Raw genomic sequence first — 10,614 nt, forward strand, 5'->3', positions numbered from 1 at the left:
GAAATACTGAGACTGAACCTGGTCCAAAGCCAGCTGTGTCAGTGCAAGTCTTCCTGTCCCTTCTGCAGCTTCTGGATCTGGCCTGGCACCCCCAAAAGTCTATGATTACAAAACATGGCTTTGGCACCATGTCACACAAAACGGAAAGAAGTACTGCCAAAGTAGATATCAGGTAAAGCCAAACGCCTCCTGCCTGATTCCACCAAATAAAGCTCCATTCAGGCAGGGGGTAATATCAAATTTTTATAAAACATAGTCACAGAGGAAACTAAGTTTCACACCTCCTGATTATCTTTTGTTCTTGTATTTCTTCCTCTCTCTTTCAAGTTAACCAAAACCAGCAAGAGAAATCTGAGATAATGACTTGTCCCAAGACACTTGTTAAATGTATTCTTTAAAATAGGTTTTGTTTCCAGAAAACTGGTCAGAGTATTCATATTTGCACGTATCAGATTGACTCAGTCTCTTCCATTAGTGGATCTAGCAGTCAGTAAGGTAAAGCAACCTAATTTCAGTAACTCGGGATGTACAAAGAGCAAAGCTTGTGAAGGATTGGACAAGAAATATTCAGACATCTTGGAGGACACTGAAAAATATTTTCCACCTCTTTAATGAGATATGAGCCCATGGATCTTGCCAGGTGATAAATGGCCACTGTTTGAATAGCAGGTAGCCTGCAGGACATTATCAATGCTATGCCATCAATATTATATTGCTAACAATAAATGTTTTGACATGTAACAATACATTTATATATAAATCAATCAGATACTACACTCTCAATTATCCATACTATTAATAGTTTTGTCTTTTTAATTGTTGTGAATGGTGCCTTCAACGAGGGTTCTGTCTGATATAAATCAGGATGGTTCATTTAATACCTCCTTGGGCAAATTCATTTACCTTAGTGGAAGTACAGAAAGTGAAGGCAGTGGAATTTGGCCTATAATCTTTGATGGATTTCTCCTGGATTGTCTCCTCCAGCTTCATTTACAGCAGGTGCTGGCACTGATAGCATGTCTTTATAGACTCTATGGATGTGCACTCTTACCTTCTTAATCACAAAGGTGTAGGGCAGTAGAATCTACTAGGTATTTTTCTATATATATTTGAAAATTAGGGCTAAAGCCACATAACATTTTACTACCTTATTTTCTTTAACTATAAAAACATATTTCTATCCCATTAATTGCTCCTGTCTTTGCATTACCCTGAGTTGCCTACACTCTCTCCTATTAATATTCCTATATATTCTTCCTCCTGGACATACACGGAGAAAGGCTATTGCCTCTGTGCTCTGGTAACATGCCATCTATGCTTCCAGAGCTGGCAATTGCCTTGACCTTTCTATCTGCCCCTTTGCACTGCACTACGGGTTCAACTTGCTGTCTACTATCACTTTTGGACTGCACATCTATTTCCCTCCATGCCACTGAATTTCTGTGTCTGGAGTTATTTTCCTTCCCAGATTCTCTCCATGGCTTTTAGCCAAGCAGATTCTTACTCAATGGCATTTATGTCATATTTATAATACTTGCTATATATGCTGCTGTAGCTTCCCTTCATCTTGAATATCGAGGCCCTCTCTGGCAACATACTTGCTTTCACATTCCACCAAATACTCTTTCAGATTTGTATAAAACATCTTGGGCAAGAGCAGATCTCATGTGAGTGTGGCAGTTTCCACCAGGCATCATCAAACCCCTATCTTCTAACAGTTTCTTTCCCTCTGAGAGTTAGCAGCCAAAAGACACTTATACATTCCACAACATTTCAAATTTACATCTTAAGACTTCAGTAGAAACCACATTAATCTCAAGAAGAGTTCTTCATTCACAACAATCCAGTTTTCAAGCCAGGTTTCATTCTTATGGCCTATGATTCCACAGCAGGTGATGTACTTCAGGATACCTGCCCAGTCTCATATGGAAACCCCTGCTATTTGAACAGAAGAGATCACTACCCCTTTTCCAATAAGGCCTGCAATGGGAGAACATCTAACAGAAAAGGAGAAGCAGGTGTCACTGTATGCAGGGACACTTCAGTACATTCCCTCTGAGGTCTGGCTATTTGTTCAAGGTTTCCAGGCATGGCTAAAGTAGGAGCAGCAGCTCAATCAGAGCTATAGCTCCAGCTGGCTGGATTGCACAAATAGTTGTCACACAAGAGCCATGTGCCCTTGCACATACCCACAGTCCTCTCTTGGCACTCACTGGAACTCCTATGAATGTGTTGAACAAGTCCTCACATTATGATAAAGTAAATCCTACACAGTAACCATTCAAAAAGCATCAGACCTACTACACACATGCAGGACAACTTGCAGCGGGTCTGCACATGCTTTTATTTTCCGTTGGGAATCCCCAAAATGAATGTCAGCCCTCCCTGTACAAAAACTGTTCTGAACAGAACTTTGTGCCAACCTGAGTCTGTCCCTGAAGTTTCCTTAAGAAATTTCATGCCTGTGTCTCTGCTATTGCAGAAAGGACTGGGTACCTCTGTCAGCAGCAGAGCCAGTTCAAATAGAAAAAGGAAGAGGAGGCTGATGGGTCTCAGACCTCACCTGGTTTGGAGAATATGTAATTGTCAGCTGTAGCTAACCTTTATGGTCATCTCTGCACTGATGCTTTAAGAAAAACATCAGCCTGCACCTAATGCTTCCTTCTGTGCTGATCAGCAGTGTCTTTCCATGTTCTTAGTAGAGCTTGAAATTAGATCTACCAGACAGGAACAGCCAGGCTTTTTGAATTCTGGTATTTCTAAGACATTCACAAATGCTAGACATGTCTCTTACCCACCTTAGGCATCCTGGAGGTCAGAAGGAAATCTCAGAAAAGCATGAGAATTCAGAATCCAGAAATAAAAGCTGTCAAACAGGTGAGTTTTATTACAGTAATGAAAGCTACCTGGCAGGAATAAATGACCGCCTAACAGCATTCTTATGTACACACACACACACTTAGAAAAATAACCAGCAGAGGGAAAAGAGAGCAACAAAAATCCTCTCTGTTATATCTTTACTTTTATAACTTAAAAGCTGCATAGAGAGCAGAACAGTTGGTGGTCTTGCTCTGTAGCCAGCAGGGCTGTCAGCATGGACCTTTTCTTCTGGTTCTTCTTACCTTGCAGAACACAAGCGGTCCAGTGCTTCTGTATCCTGCAGAGCCCCTCACATAGGAGGCTTCTGGTCAAAGCAAGTGGAGATGTGGCCTGTGATGCAGAAAAAAGCTCTTTCCTAAGGCTTTCCCTTCCAACCAAACTCTCCCTGCTTCTGCCACTGAGAAGTTGGTAAAGAGACTCTCACTGCAAGGCTCAGGTCCCCCTTCTGCTTCAGTATACCACAGAAATAAGCAGTGAGCCTTTATCCTTGTTGTCCCAACCACCTCTCTACAGTCTGCATTCCTCCCTGAGCTTTTCCATTATACTGTAACCAAAAGCAATGGCTTTGAAATGAGAAGACTCCTCTTCTGAGTTTTGCACCTACGGCTCTCTATACAGCAGGTTTCAGTGTGTTTTAGATACAGACATTGCCAGGTACAATTAGTGCTTGCTGCATGGGGTACAAATTCTGCACATCAGGCACTCAAGTCCAACCCCACAATTTAGAGGACCAGGTGGTCCTTCGACTTATCCTCATCTAGAATCACATGAACAAGGAATGAGGTAGATACAATAGGGTGCTGCTTGTCAGGTCCTCTCCTCTTTCATACCCACTGCCTTGTCCCTGTGTTCCTCTGCTTTGACCTCTGCATGGAATCAGCCTGTTTCCTGCCTGGACTCCCCCTCTCATCTATATCTAAATATGGGCTTGGATTCACAGACTTCATTACTCAGGTCTGCTTTTCTTTGTACCATCATTACTGGCATCACTTACAGGAACTAAAAGCTGATGTATATTCTTCCTCTTGCGCATAAAACCTTTAAGTCTTCCTATGTGCTAAACCATCTCAGTTAGTTTCCCTCTAACTCTTCAGCATTATACTTCACACAGCAATTAATTCATTCTCTATTTCTCACTATGCTGAAGGCTGTACCCTATTGAAGTCTGTATCTGAGCAGAGCTGGTAATTCATCAGCACTCCAATATCTCTATATACAGTGTGCTCATTTTTCTATAATGGGCTTTTTTTAATCTTGCTGACAATAGAAATGTTGATATTGGTAAGGTTAATACCCACTGATAAATACCAGAAAACAATTTTACCCTCAAATAGTTTTTAATCATGGCTGCTGCAAAGTGTGACAAGAATGCTTTGTGCCAAACAGGCTTTAGAAGCATTGCTATCTAAATCTGTGAAGCCCCCTTTTATTACCAAAGGGGTTTCTCTGACAGTTACTGGGTTTGCTTTTGTGCCAGGTTATGAGGTTTATTATACTGGGTTAGTGTATCAACTGCCTGTCTTTTCTTTCACACCTCTTAATGGTTTACATTGTGTGTTGGATGTGCTGAGATGGCTTCAATCTTTACCTTATAAATGATGGAATCAATTCAATCAGTAAGCAAGCTAATGGAAGGAACGGAAAGAGAGTTTTACTGGGTGCAGTCACAAAAAGGTACTCTCTTTGACAAAGAAAATTCGACTATGGTGACAGGGTCAGGAGAAAGCAAGACTAACACCAATTTTTCACCCTTTAACACTGTGTTGTTTAAAACTGTGCACATTTTAACACTGACTGGCTTGTGGGGAGATGTTTGCATTGCACTAAGAAAAAGGTATGCACAGCTAATTCGTGTAATCACCAAGCCAGCATGCAGAGAAGGTTAGAGAACTAGTTTCCATTTTTAATTCACATTGGGTTTTGCTGGACTGCTTCCAAGCACTGAACCAGCAAAAGAAATATGAAGCACTTTATATTGTGTTCCCTGAGATGCTGCCCCAGTAAATGTCAATATGGCTTCACTGGAGCCTGAGCAGCACATGTCTGTCAGCAGATGATCTGACCCTAAACAGAGATTTCTGACTGCATAAGCCCTGTGACAAAGACAGCAGAGGTGGATATCACAGTACGGAGCAATGGGAAAAAGAGAATTCCCATTCAAAGCAAGCAGTATTTTCCAGCACTGAAGGGATTGAAGTGCGGAAATAAAATCCAAGATGTGTGGATCTCATAAATTACATGTGTATTGTATCTACATGAGGGTAAAAAAGCCTTTTGCTTTGGTATGTACTGTCCTTGATTTGTCCCGTTCATTCCAAAAAAGAGGCGGCTGTAGAAATAGCTGCCACTTGCAAAGACTTTCAGACTAAGCGAGTGTTTCAAGCATGGTAGCCAAATGCCACTTAGATCCATTTTTGCCTCACACTGAAGCCAAACAACAAGCCAAAGGACAGTGCTGGGGAAGGACAATGAACTAATGGAAATGGCTAGAGATATATTACCTCTGAAAGTAAAAGGCTCAGTGAGAAATGATTCTTGTTATTTTCATTATGAAGTATAGCTCCTTTGGAAAAGTCAAGGTAACCATTTTCCCCACAGAGACTAGCCAATATGTCTTAGCTCTGTTCTGAAATAGCCTGTGCTACTTGTGCTAGCAAGAGGGCTCTAGGAAGAGTCTACTTCTGAGTGCAGATTTGTCAAGAACTGGACCTCTAGACCCAAGGCTGAACCTGACAACCTGCACTGCTCAAATGCAAGTCATATAAAATCATAGAATCATAGAGTAGTTTCGGTTGGAAGGGACCTTTCAAAGGTCATCTAGTCCAACCCCCATGTAATGAGCAGGGACATCTTCAGCTAGATCAGGATGCCCAGAACCACATCCAGCCTGGCCTTAAGAAAGCAATGTGGATGTAGGAACTGCCTCCTGGGTTGGATCAACGGTTCATCCGGCCCAGGATCCTGACTTGGGTAGTAGCAACAGGATAAATTATTCAGAGGGAACATGGCAACATAGCCATTCTCTGTTCTCTATTTACTTTTTACTCCCTCAAAGCTGTTGTGTTAAGGATGTTACAGGGCTTATTGTTCAGTCCTCATAGTATGCATTCACAGACCCTTGGTCCATGAATGTCTAAATCCCTTTCTGAACCTGCTCATACTGACTGCCTCTACAAACTCCTATAGCAGCAAGGTCCAGAAGTTCACCACCCACTGCATAAAGAAGAACTTTATTTTACCTTTTTCAAACTTTTCGTATCAGCTTCACTGAGGTTTATGAACACTTGAAGTGATTCGATCAGTAACTCCTGCTGCACGACAGGATAACAATAAAAATGTGTATGTGGTCCCTGTTGCTGACACAAGAGTTCCAGAGTCCTGCAGAACGGCTTGTAAGTCTCCAGGCACACAGAAATGATTACATTTTTGTACTGATTTAGTTCTAAAGTACATTAGTAACATTATGTTGGTTAAGCCCACATAGCAGCCCGCATTGCAAAGGAAAGATAAAAAAAAGCTGTTTTTCTATGCAGGTACACACACACCAGATGTTACATATTTTTAGCTGGCTGCAGGTGTGTGTAAAAGGGATTTTGGGACTCACTGATTGTGGAGTTCTCTCTTAGCTTGTAACATTCCAGAAGATACAGTCCTAAGAGCCTTACTGCTAACAAGCTAATCACTTTGCAGGAGATGGCTTTTGGGTTGGCTACATTTATTTCAAACTGTGTTATTCTCTGCTAATTAAACTTCTGAAAAGGAATACAGCTGACAAGGAGTTAGAGTAATTTGCTCAGTCCTTGACATTAGTAAGGAAGTCTCAAAGCAGAGGCCAGTGAAGTACAAGAACACTAACCTCCAAGAGAAGAAACAGCAGTCCTTAGTTAGAGTCTTACCTCAGATGATGTTGTGAGGGATGAGTTGAAGATATCAAAGAAAGATACCCAAAACACAGATGATTCTGGTGGTAAGCAATCAGTTCAGACACACTGTGGCTGGTGGATCCCCAGAGGCAAAAAGAAATGGAAGAAAGTCTGAGTGTAGCTTGGAGACACAGATGCAGAGACTTGGCATTTGCCCTGTGGAATTCTTGGATGCACTTGAAAGGTTCCTCTCAAAGATGAAAGTGCAGTCTCTGCTTTGTGCCTGGAATGAACTGACACCATCATATTATCTCAGACTTACTGGCAAATGGTCTTTTCCAATGGCTGCAACTGTTATTAGATTACAGAATATGCAAAACAACAGATGGCTGCTAAATTAATTGCCAAATGATTAACTCCATGGTAATGATGCAGGAATCTAAGAACAAAATTTAAGGGAAGAGTCAGGTATGAAGGAAACCTGAAAACCCTTCCCATTTTCATGCCAGCAGTGGCTGGGCTCTATCTTACTAGCACACACAGTTAGTCAAAGAGACACTTTTTAAAGTCCTGAGCAGCACATAAATTTTCTCTTCTCAGAGTATGAATTAATAATTCAGGGACAACACTTCACCCTATCCCCAAACTTCAGTGGAAGTCTTTGAATGCATTCTTGAAGCAACAAGACTTACTCCCCTTCCTCACTGCAAGCAAAACAACTCTCCAGTAGAAATATACACAGTGTTTGTGGAGACAGCAGAACCTTCTTTTATCAAGTGTGTGAACAGGTTAGTGCTGTTGATGTCTACAGCTGCTCTGAACTGTATAAGTAAATGACTGTAAATCCACTAAAAGACATACTTAAACACTTCTCCCCCAACATAAGTCATCGATTTAGGCACACCCCAGTAGTAAGATGGGAAATATAGGGCACAGACTTACAGAAAAATGGAAGGCCAGCATCACTGTCATATCAGTTGTATGAGAAAAGGCTTAATTTAACATCTTGGAAGCAACAATCACAACCAAAGAGCCCATTACACAAGTTAGACTCAAACTACTGCCTGGTGTTGTAGCTCCTAGACATGCAAGCTAAGGGAGTCTGTAGGATCAATTCCCATGGCCTCTCAACTCCACTCCACTGCTGTCCAAAGACCCACATCATGTCCCTGCTGCCTGGTTGCAGTTGGGAGCTGCAGAGCTGCTTCCAGACTACAGCAGGCAGAAGCAATCTGGCCATCACTGAAAATGAAAAGCCTCTCATAAACAAACCTGACTGGTGATGAAAGTAACACCAAGACTTCACTGCCTTCCATTTCCTACAGGCAGGTGACAGAGCAAAAGACATTTCAAGGAGGAAAGGCAAAGCACTGCCTGTAATGGCAGTCTGCATTTCTCTTTTCCCTTGATACACTATTGTACACAGCTACGTATCTTCAGTTTCAAGGCTCAGGCCAGCACTCTCAGCAGCTCTCTGCTCACAATCCATGCTCTAGACAATGCAAGGACACCCTGGGAGCACTCTCAAACTGAGCTCAGTCTTGCAGCTCCCACTGGCTCAGCTTCAGACATGAACATAGTTCATCTTCCGCTAGAGACACCCAGATGTACTCCAGCTACAGCACATTCCCTGGCACACCCAGCTAGGACCTGCACACTGGCTCTGCATGAGGGGAAATGAGAGCCAGCAGTCAGGCCTGGCAGGGTCAACTGTCCCAACTAAAAATAGCTACATTGCTTCAGAAACTTTCATCATATGATTCCTTAAACATTATTGTTCTGGCCTAGGTCACTGTCATTATATACCAACACTCATTTGACTTAACAGTAACTGCACAAAAATGTCACAGTAGATGACAACCACCAGAGAAGTTGTGGCTGCCCCATCCCTGGCAGTGCTCAAGGCCAGGTTGGATGGGGCTTGAAGCAACCTCCTCTAGTGGAAGGTGTTCCTGCCTGTGGCAGGGGGTTGGAACTGGATAAGCTTTAAGGTCTCTTCCAACCCAAACCAGTCTGTGAGCCTATGATTCCACGATGAGAAAACAACATATATTCAGTGAGTCAGTCAGACCCAGAATGGCAGTTTGCTTGCTCCTACTCCTTTTGCAAATGTGCGCTGACAATTTTAACTATCACAGACGTAAACTGACACGTAACAATTTTAGGGGGATACAGCAGCGCAACTTTAAGACTTTTTTACATCTCACAGTTTGCACATACCACTGAGTATTCCTCTTCCAAGCTGCCTGGCTGTTAGCACTTAGAAAAACGTCACTGCCCAAAACACTGTTAAGACTTCCTTATTAGCCCCAGTGACCCATCTCCAATCCCAAACTTTGTACAATGATCTCAAACCCTCACCAAAAAACCCCAATAAAATTCATTACTTCTTCTGGTCCCTTGGGTTTCCGCCAAACTGTCCAACCACTTCACCTCCCTGCATGAGATGGGGAGTCTTGTTCTAGCTATTGGCCTGAAATACACAGAAGAAAACCCAAGTTTGAATCCCTCTCTCACTTGGCTTCAGAGAATTTGGGTAAGTTTGTTTTGGGCCATGTCACTATGGTCTTTTTTCCTTTCAGTTACCATGGCTGTCCGAGAGAGACATGACGTGACGGAACATCTGCAGTGCATGCAGCTCTCCTCCCCATGTACCAGACCAAGAAAAACAGCCTGGCAATGAAGTCAGCTAACTACAAAGTAGCACACAGCAATTTGTGTGGTTTTTGCTGCTGTTAAAAGTAAATCAGTTCAGAATCCCATGGACGCATCTACTCCTTTTTTGTGCAGGAGTGTCTTGTGTGTTCCTAGAAGTGCTCCATGAGATGGCCCCTACCTCTGCATTCAAAGCTATATCAACTCTCTTGTATTCTGTTTCCACTGCTGCTTTTTGGAGAACCCAACTGCCTGCATTTAGGGGATGGAAATAAAACATGCATAGAAGGAAGATGGATAGTCAAATTTCTGGCTGAGAAGGAGCAGGAATGACCCCCTCAGCAAACATTTGCTACTACGGTATTTTTTTTCAAGAGCTTAAAAAAAAAAACAGTAAAGAACAAAATTACACAGGAAAAGGTCTGTATATCCAGCCTTGATTATGGAAAAGGATCGCAAGTGGCTTCTGGCAGTCAGTTGAAATGTCACCCTATCAAATAGTGAGATAAAACACCAGCTTCCAGCCATAAGCCAAACCAAGACAGGCTAGTGGTTGTAAAGCACAGAGCCTCAGGAAATCCAGAGAGTCCAATAACTTCACAACTCCAACCATAAGGAGGCTGGATACCCTGTTAAAAAGTCATCATACGCAGGGGATTCATCATGTTGCTCTTTACATGCATCTTTCTGCATCAAGTGGCACTTGTAGTTAGGCTATATCACTTCACACTGCATTAGCCTATATTATGTCATTTCATTTGGCAGTAAAACAATATGCCATGACATATACATAATTTGGGGCATGTCACACCCTGTAAAGTATTTTGTATATCTCACTTAAATGTATGACCATCTTGTTCATCTTTTTCACACCTTCCTCTTACTAAAGCTAAAGACAGAAGCATATGAGGAAATCACAGGATAATCAGGATCCAGAAGCAGGAGGACAGGATGAGTGATAGTTTAGTTCCAGTGGCTTATTACTAGCAGCATCATTTCAGCTAACCTTGCATACTTCTAATCCCCTTTTCTGCCTATGGAGCATCCCCTGTTGTCATAATGTCAGTGAATGCCATTTAAGCCCGGACGCTCACTTGCAAAGCCTTGAAAAAACCAAAGGAATAATACTGAATTTATTAAAGCTGTTCAGCTTCTTCATCTGGTTTTGCTTCTTACTTTCTCAAAGATCTCCTGAGGAACTGGATTGATTTCTTCT

General features: G+C 42.2%; 1 long non-coding RNA gene across 1 annotated transcript; it reads right to left on the bottom strand.

Annotated features, from left to right (window-relative positions):
• Positions 1-1,722: 1,722 nt before the first annotated feature.
• On the bottom strand, positions 1,723-7,005 carry LOC133225960 (uncharacterized). The gene is made up of 3 exons (XR_009729334.1): positions 6,777-7,005; positions 2,799-2,866; positions 1,723-1,997 (listed from the first exon to the last, which is right to left on the bottom strand). It is a non-coding gene; the product is annotated as an uncharacterized LOC133225960 (long non-coding RNA).
• Positions 7,006-10,614: the final 3,609 nt, after the last annotated feature.

Source organism: Neopsephotus bourkii, unplaced genomic scaffold, assembly GCF_033783945.1.
Source record: "Neopsephotus bourkii isolate Nb327-2 ecotype Australia unplaced genomic scaffold, CSIRO-AGI_Nbou_v1 NB_1768, whole genome shotgun sequence".
NCBI classification, from domain to species: domain Eukaryota; kingdom Metazoa; phylum Chordata; class Aves; order Psittaciformes; family Psittacidae; genus Neopsephotus; species Neopsephotus bourkii.